Raw genomic sequence first — 10370 nt, 5'->3', positions numbered from 1 at the left:
GAAATGTGGTCTGAAGGACATTTCATTCCAGGTTTTAGACGATGAAACGCCTGGTATTGGACTGACCGATGTGGCACTTTAGTGAGTGGCCGAGTTTTTAACCTGCTGGCTTCAAATGATCTAACCAGGGAGTTGTTATGGAACAACTCCCTGATATAACTGACCGCATATTATTTTACACAACGGTTCAACGTAGAAAACAGCACTGTGTAAACAACATATGTCTTTCGTTTCCATAAGAATTTGAATTTATTACATAGAGGCTAACTTCGTGAAATGTTAACGGAATGTTTGACTAGAGAGATTGCATTAAATGATCAACGATACAAGGCAGAGAAAGTATGTTGTAACCTTCACGGTGTTTATGTATTGGTTTGTAAGTCGACGTTGACGTACTAACCACAAGAATATTTCTCTCACAAGGGTCATTTACCACGAAGGTTAAGAAAGCGAGTCTTTTTCATAGGCCCAAAACACTTATGCTGAGTTTTGCGTTTATCAGTCTTATATTCAAAAATTTCAGGTAACTTTATCAGGCAATATTCAGGTAAATTTCAAGTCAATTCCAGAGTCCAGTTCCTTCGTGTACGCATCTTCATTACAAAATGCCCAAAAAATCATCTAAATTGAAGTGAATCATAACTACTTATAATTTAACTGCATTCAAACTTTGAGGGTGGGCAATTGGTTTCCTTTAACAGATATATTGTCAAATGAAATCACAAGTTTGGTCGCAGAACATTGATTGCTGATGACGAAGTATGTAATACTGCAGTTGTCCCGCACTGATTGGCCTGCCTTTTCTCTTTAATATGCATGTATGTTGGGAGCACCTGTGCGTGACATATATAGTACTGACTTTTACCATGCATCATGCTTTACTAATTAACTCACCTGGTTAAAGTACTTCTGTGATATCCTATTTGCATCATGCTTTACTAAACTCACCTGGTTAAAGTACTCCTGTGATATCCTGTTCGCCCAGGCCACACATAGGTCAACAGGCCGTGTTGGGTTTGCTACATCAGAACACTTTATCAGCATGCGTCTAATTAATGCTCGGTTCTCTGGAGTCGTGAGAGACGCCGCATCAGGCGTACTTTTACCGCTTTGCTGTGGGTTATAAAGTCGTCAAGAATATGAGACTGATGGATAGATTTTAAAATTACAACAGATTACAAATATCTTCAGTCTATATGATCACTATTCACTTAATATTTCAGAAATTTGTTATTCCGTTGTTAGAAAGGTCAAGCTTACTTCTAAGACTTAGCTTTTTGTCTAAATACTGCTACTGACACAAAAATGAGTCATTTACAAGTCTCTACCTCCTTGTGTAATTCTTGTTCAGAGTTTGTCCAGAATCTGATATGCTTTTGCATATGTATGTACTGTATATATGTTTTAAAATCCTCCTGCAAGCAGGAACTCGCGAAGAAACCTCATTGGCTTATCAAAGCCGGAAGATGACCGAAATCTGTCTCTTAGATTCATCTTTAACGTCCATGATAATGAATTGTCAATTGTCAACAACTCTGTAACTGGATGACATACATTAGTCTTGGAGTGACTTAATTGAACCGGGGACCTTATGATTGGAAGGCACCGGCATTAACCACTGAGCTAACACTCGCCTATAGGCACTGTAAAAGTGTTGTAGAGAAGTGTTGACATTTCTTTTCAAGGGATTCAAACTTTCAGACAAAGTAAACTTATTTTCTCAAAGCCTGACAATCTACGACACACCACACGACAAGCAGACTTTAGTGGTTCCTTAATAAATGTTATAAAAATGATCATTTAATGTACATTGCACACAAGATGGACAATGTCAAGCGTTGACCGTCGTTGGAGACGACATTTCTCACATCGACACAGACTGCCATATCAAGCAATCAGCTTATCCAAGGGTTTACTTTTGGAGGTAATCTTGTTTACTCAAGGCTTTCAGACTTTGACCACGTACTGCTCACCTTTGACCTTCAGAGAAATTAATAGTTTTCTTGTACTGACTATAGTGGTGGATCTAAACATCCAGTACAAAGTTCACCCAAGCTTTATACATTTGACTTTGCCTTGGGACCTCAACTGTCCTGAAATGACCTATGACTTGTTTGAAAAACAACAGGGTACTTTTACACATTAAGATGTATCCATGTATAACAAGTATAAAATTATACCATATAATTTCTGAGTTATCTGCTCTAGAAGACAATGTACTATACACTGACAAATATTCACACAGACACCGGGAGTTATCGGCTCTAGAAGACAATGTACCATACACTGACAAACACTCACACAGACACCGGGAGTTATCTGCTCTAGAAGACAATGGACTATACACTGACAAACACTCACACAGACACCAGGAGTTATCGGCTCTAGAAGACAATGTACTATACACTGACAAACACTCACACAGACACCAGGAGTTATCGGCTCTAGAAGACAATGTACTATACACTGACAAACACTCACACAGACACCAGGAGTTATCGGCTGTAGAAGACAATGTACTATACACTGACAAACATTCACACAGACACCAGGAGTTATCTGCTCTAGAAGACAATGGACTATACACTGACAAACATTCACACAGACACCAGGAGTTATCGGCTCTAGAAGACAATGTACTATACACTGACAAACACTCACACAGACACCAGGAGTTATCGGCTCTAGAAGACAATGTACTATACACTGACAAACACTCACACAGACACCAGGAGTTATCGGCTCTAGAAGACAATGTACTATACGCTGACAAACACTCACACAGACACCAGGAGTTATCGGCTCTAGAAGACAATGTACTATACACTGACAAACACTCACACAGACACCAGGAGTTATCGGCTCTAGAAGACAATGTACTATACACTGACAAACACTCACACAGACACCAGGAGTTATCGGCTCTAGAAGACAATGTACTATACACTGACAAACACACACACAGACACCAGGAGTTATCGGCTCTAGAAGACAATGTACTATACGCTGACAAACACTCACACAGACACCAGGAGTTATCGGCTCTAGAAGACAATGTACTATACACTGACAAACACTCACACAGACACCAGGAGTTATCGGCTCTGGAAGACAATGTACTATACGCTGACAAACACTCACCCAGACACCAGGAGTTATCAGCTCTAAAAGACAATGTATTGTACACTGACAAACACACGCACAGACACCAGGAGTTATCGGCTCTAGAAGACAATGTACTATACACTGACAAACACTCACCCAGACACCAGGAGTTATCGGCTCTAGAAGACAATGTACCATACACTGACAAACACTCACACAGACACCAGGAGTTATCTGCTCTAGAAGACAATGTACTATACACTGACAAACACTCACACAGACACCAGGAGTTATCGGCTCTGGAAGACAATGTACTATACACTGACAAACACTCACCCAGACACCAGGAGTTATCGGCTCTAGAAGACAATGTATTGTACACTGACAAACACACACACAGACATACATACGCACCTGGTATATGGGGACCGGCATTTTCGTCCCGAGTGGTTCACAGGAGTGGGGACCAGTAAAAAACTTATCTACATTTCCGGGACCACTAGAGACACACCTACATTAACAAGACCACACAAACTCACCTACATTCTCAAGACCACACAAATACACCTACATCTGCAAGACCAATAGCACACCTACATTAACAATATCAATAAAACATATCAACATATATCTTACCAGAGATTTCAAATTACAGTAAACTTACAATAAACTTATTTTCTGGGACCACAAACATAACCACTTTTAGATGACCAGAGATATAAGAATTCTTCAAGTTCATGACAGCTAAGAAACCTATATTTACAATATTGGACAAATATCTCTAAGTTTTCAAGACTATGGAGATCAACAGAATTTCAACACTATGCACAATGCAATTATAAACATGCATACTTTACTTTTTCAAGTTCATACAATAAGTATCAGTCAAACCATGACATTGCACTGACGTGCTTCTTATCAATGTCAATTTACAGAAAGATATGTCAAATGTATCTCTGAACTACCTATCCTCTTTTAACCTGAAGTTGATCAACTAAATAGCACGCATTTCAATTTACGTGCACAGATCACTATTTTATAATCACTGTACTCTACAGAATTTACTGGAGTCCCCTGTAGACTTCTTGTTTTATTGTGCAAAATGAATTCCATTGCACCAGAGACATCTTTACATTAAGCATAGCTATATGGAAAACATCATATTTTTTAATGAAGTTGCTTTCTTCCATATTCAGGACCTTGTGAACATGTTTCCACAAGGGTAAAGATGATTTTCAATCAATAATAAACTGCAAATATTGCATTAAGTAGGATATATCATGCTCTTTATGAAGGTTGTGCAAACATGTTAATGTGAGCCTATAGTACTTTCTAACAAATTTAAGCAGACTTATCGCTGACTGGTTGCCTATTTCCTTCGTTTAAGTCTGAATTGTGAAAACCAGGATGTGACTATGAAAGTTGGGGCCAAACTGACAAACTTACACTATCCAATCAGTCACCGTCAATGAAGTAAAGGAGCCCCAACCCCCTACACACACCCACTCATTAAACAATTCTGGCTGAGCCACTGCCCCAGGGTTCCTACACCTAAATATTTTGTGGAGCATGTTCTCCCACCTCCAAGACACACGCACCCATACACCAACCAATTCGCAATCACCCTGTCCGAAAATCTCCTTCGCTCCTACTTAGCATGAACAGTCCTGCATGATAGCATAAATAATAAAAGATGACTAGTATAGGAAATTAAGTAGAAGTTAAGTAGACAAGTAAATACGTTTTCAGATTGGAAGCGTAAACAAAAATAGAGAGCTAGTGCCGGCCAGAGGAAGGGAAAAGCTGACTTCACGGGTGGTGGGGGTGGTATGTCCCGACCCTGGCAATACCACCCTTCCAGGTGCAGGAGCAACTTTATTTGATGGTGTCTCCCAACACCCGCCCTCACCATTCTCCCAGCTCCTGTGTACGTAACTGCTTATAACACCTGATAGGTGCTGGACGCAAACGACTCACCGGAAGATAATTATATTAGTTAAAACCCCACCGAATTTATGTTGTAATGGCCATTTGTGACCTGATTAAATAAAAAAAGAGATTTGAATATTTGGTCAATTTTACATCGAAATGAATAGAAGCATAAAGTTATAGCCTTTCAAAAGATTATCTCTGTATTCTTAACGGCTACGGTGGAGTTTAAAATCCCCTAAACTGAGAGAAATAGGCAGATCTTATCTTGTTAATAATAATACTTTATTTGAAGGTGGAACCTATGTTATGACCATAACTTATCCATTGATGTATATACAACATCACGTGACACCTAGATTTGTATTTTTCTCGAAAAAAATTCGAAAGGAACAACATCACTTTACCATAGATTTGTATGTTAAGAGAGGTTATCAAATGTCACGTCTGCACACACATGCACGCACGCACACAAATACTATAATAATGATTTGGGAATTTATCTCTAGAATGCAGGAAATCGGTCTTATCATTTTTTCTTCAAAAAACGCACAGACGGAGAAGGAAATACAACAACCAAACCCTTCCCCATCATCTGCTCCGATAGGCGTGATGAAACGGAGTTTCGATCATGCACAGAAAAAGACACAATTCGATATTGAAGTCCATACAGTCCCGTCCACCCGTATTTATCCCCCCCCCCCCGGAAGGTTGACTTTTCAAATATACATGGCTGGGGTGGAGGTTGTAAACATATATACAGTCACACTATATTGGTAAAGAAAAGACTCCGTGTAAAGTTGTAGTATAGTTGTTGTGTAATTAATATTATGCGTACTTGTCAAATCGTCACGTGGTTTAATAATTTGAATCTAAAATAAAAATTTCATATCGTAACAGTTGCTGGTGCATAGCAACACCACCAGCAACTGTCGCTAAGCAAACAATAGTGAATACTATTTATTGATACCTTCTTGCATTTTATTTAAACACTATCATAAGTCAGTATATACTCATCAAATATTATAACTTTTTCGAATATTTAGAAAAGATTAAAACATTTTATTATGAGTTAGAGATACCCGCATGCGAAAATTTTCATCAAATTTTGTACCGTAATGAAAGACAAACAGCTTTCTGCATTTTGACCCTCAAATCATTTGGAATGGTAAACGTCTTACTATAATACACCATGTTCCATATACTCTACTTTTTTACTGTTACAGGGACTGTACAATGACAGGTAAGAATTTTTATTTTGTTATATTTTATTTGACCTGCTTAACGAATACCGCTAACAGATGATATTTAACTTCCTCTATATTAAATACGATAGCAAATAATATCGTAATATACATATCGTAATATCGTATATATAATAATATAATAAGGGGTTAATCAACGGTCTAGCGTGCGTTACTCACAGGATTAATGCACGATCGGGGGATAATGCAAGCGATGCACGAGGGCGGAGCCCGAGTGCATCCAGCGATAGCATTAGCGTTTATTCATACACTACCATTTGTGTGGGGGAAAAATCATAAAACAAAACATTTTTGGTTACATATAACCAAAGATTTATTAAAGTGATGCCCCGTAATTTTAATGTGCGTTACTCAAAGGATTAACCACGGTCAGCTGACCTGAATGGACCAATAGGATTTAGGAATCTTTACTAAGTATGAATGAACAGTAGCTTAACTTACTAAAAAGACGCTCAAAGCATATATATATATACAATTTTTTACATTCATGTTACCGACATCGCCATCTCTAACAACATCGTCCACACATGCCAAGGTCAGATGTTTTTTAGGCGGGTGAAAATTGTCTGGTGCTGTTGGTTACGTACACCATCTAAGCGGAGCGCCACCATGAGTTGGCGCGAAGCGTACAAGAAAATTTTGGGATCTTACGGCCCCTCAGATGGCCGGAAACATCACTTCCCGGGTCATCTTGGCTGAATCTATACTGTCTCCATATTTGTATTGTGTCTATTTTTTTTCATTCCACAGGAAAAAATATCTTGAAATAAAAAAAACTCTATCGATTTCTCACCCCCTAACCTCTCACAGACCATCTCGAAATACTCTCGCCGGCTCGACATCTTGGCTTGCTTCAGCACTTCAATTGTTCACTCCTATCCGATGTCCTCACATAGCCTACCGATAGCCTACGGTATACAGCGGTGATGTGTGCATATGTACAACAGCTACCGGTAGTTTCTGGCAGTAGCACGCGTACTTCGTTCGGTTGCATTCAATGTCTTCGCGGACGCTGTAGCGTTCACGTGTGTCGTAACGGTATTATTTTTCACGAATCGTATAGGTAACGTTGCTTTCAGCCGGGCATATTTAGCACGATCGGCTTTGAGTAATTTCCGATCCTGGCGGTTCTGAGATAATTCGCATTTTGGTGTGATGAAATGAATTTCACGCTAGCAATGAAACACTTTCACAGGAAAAACTCTGTGGGCCTACAATGCGGGAGATTCTTCAAAAATGCGGGAGATTCGGACAGGTGGGCGGGTGAGCGGGAGACGACCCGAAAATGCGGGTGACACCCGCCCAAAGCGGGTGACTTGGCAGCACTGCATCGTCATATGTATCGTCATCTCCTTCATCGTCGTGTCTTCCATCATCGTCATCGCCATCTTTAACACAATCGTCATCTGTATCGTCATCGTCATCTTCATCCTCGTCATCGCCATCGCTGTTCTGCTACTGCCAAACATTATTTTCATCGCATGTAATGAGATTGTTTGGCGTTCCATGCCATAATAGATCAAACCTGGAACTCAGGATTGGAAGTAGCAATGTATGAAGATCGAAGACTGTAGCCCACATAAATTAAACAGATGCTTCGTTGGGTGATCGCTACCTATATATACTTTTACGTACATGGGGCTGATCCCTACCCATTTTTACATAGTGTGGTTAATCCCTACCCATAGTGCTAAACATAGTGTGGTTGATCCCTACCCAAAGAGTTACAAAGTGTGGTTGATTTCTATACCCATAATGTTACATCATATATGTATGATCCATTTACCCGTCTATAGTGTTACATAGTGTGGTTGATCCCTACCCATAGTCTAGGCGCAACACTACATAAGGTCAATTCAGCGTAGCAAGAGGGGCAGGCAGTGTCTATTTTCTTATGATTTTATTAGGGGGGAAGAAATATTTCAAATGGGGGGCATAGGCCTACACCTCCCCTCCCCCCCAACCCCTCTGTGTCTACGCTAATGACTCAACCGTTAATGCATAGATTATGTTACTTGAAACAATTGTTTACTTTAAATCCTCCAAAATCGTACCAAAAAAAGAGACGAAATTAGGCAATAACAAGTTTCTGTATCACACGTTTCTGTATAACAAGCTTTTGTATCACCCAAGAACTCATTAATTAAAATCAACGAACATGCCACCCTTACCCCCAATGGTCACTTTTTCTTTTCTTCTTTAACGTCGGGGTAGGTAATTGGTAAAATCTTGATTTTTAAATGAGTCTTAGTCGTGAAGTATCTAGCGGTGTCCTCGAGGGCAAAATATATTGATAACTTGTCGCATAAGAATTGTAACATGTTAGTCATATTTTGAAGAAACCAATTCCTAGTGTGAGACCGATGAAAACCTTTTTAACCATTCCCGTTTTTTTTTTAACCATCCCCGTGAAAAGTACCTAAAAGGACCCTAAAGAAGAGGCTTTCCTTTTGTTTGTCTTTTTTGGAACGTCAATAGAATCATATACAAAGGCCTCGTAAACTGGTCAGCATTAGTGCACACTTGCTGGATACTTGAAGTCAGCAAAGGTCAAACTTGAAAGTTTTGACTGCAGTGTAACATTGAACATTGTTTGCTTTATTTTATTACATTTTCATAATATTTTGCAACCATATCATTTTGTTTGAGTCGATATTCGACACGGTTGGTGCTACCATCCGTCGCAGCTCGAAAGACTTCTCTATTTTGGAAAATATTGACCTTTGAAAATTGGTTGTGGGTAGAGGGCGGATGTGAGGGTTCTGTTGTTGTTCTTCTGTTGTTTGTTGTGTTCTTGTTTGCTATGTATGCTTATCTTATCGTATAACCAAACCTGTCCTATTATCAGGGGTGTTAAAATCGAATATATAACCAACGCATAAAACCAATAAGCAAATAAAAAAAAAATAAAAAAAACGTGTACCCTTAGTCTCCATGAAAGTACGGAAGCTTGTACATAACTGTATCATAGAAGAGAAAACACTTTACACCTGAGCATATATCGCTAACTTCTCGAAAATAATTGAGATTGATTGCCTGGAAATTGTTCGGCGGGAAACTTATCGTTCGAGGTCTCTGAGACCAGTGTTGAGTTGCTATAACAACTCCCTGGCTGAGACACTTCCATGCAGGCAATCAATCCCTATCCGTGTCTGGACTGGTCCGTAGCCGGCCAAATTCACAAAGTCATGGTCGCACTGAGTAAACCGAAAGGGATAGAGGTCACGAAGTGTTGTGGTCGCTTGTGATTGTCGGTTGCTATGCGTCGGTTTGTTTCTACTATACCAAAGTAGGCCTATTGCATGGGCGTCAATCCAGGGGGGGGGGGGGGGACGGGGGGACACGTCCCCCCACATTTCGATGGGTGGTGGAAACAATATCAAATGTCCCCCCCCCCCCCCCCCACACACACACACATTTGGAAAAAGAGTAATGATGTGGCTCTATTTGGTTAGGACTTACACATCTAAGGATTCATATCATCGAATATTACTCAATGTTGCTGAATGGAGAATTCCACCGAGATCTCGTGAGTTAGTACCCTGAAGTCTTCGACAATCTTAAGCTTAGTCTGCCTTTTTTCGAGGCCAGTTCCAGTCGTCGGTTGAAGGGTATAGACAAATATTCAAGTTGATGAATCCGGCGGTACGGGCTATGTTTGGTGAAGTCGAAGCTCTCTTAGGGTCCTCCTCGTCTCCTCCGCCAGTGCGACGGAAGCCGAGAGATAATTTAGTGCTTTGAGGCGTTTGAAAACATGGCTACGGAGCACCATGACTCAACATAGGCTGAACCATGTGATGGTGTGCTATATTCACCGCGAACGTCTAGCCCAGTTGAAGCCTGAGGAGTTAGCAGAGAAGTTCGTTGGTTCCTCGGATTACAGACGCCGCATCTTCGGGCGATTCCAGTAGGAAAAAAGTGCGCTCCGTCATTATCATAAGAGACAGCCCTCCATAGCTAGAGCCAAAGCTTGTACATAGTTGTTGTTTAGTTGTAGATGTTGTTTCAAAGACGGTGCCCGTTCCCTAATATTGGGGAAATGAAATAGGGAGCATATTCCGTGGCAGCGTA

This window comes from Apostichopus japonicus, chromosome 13, assembly GCF_037975245.1.
Source record: "Apostichopus japonicus isolate 1M-3 chromosome 13, ASM3797524v1, whole genome shotgun sequence".
In the NCBI taxonomy this organism is placed as follows: domain Eukaryota; kingdom Metazoa; phylum Echinodermata; class Holothuroidea; order Aspidochirotida; family Stichopodidae; genus Apostichopus; species Apostichopus japonicus.
This window is presented reverse-complemented; position numbering follows the sequence as displayed.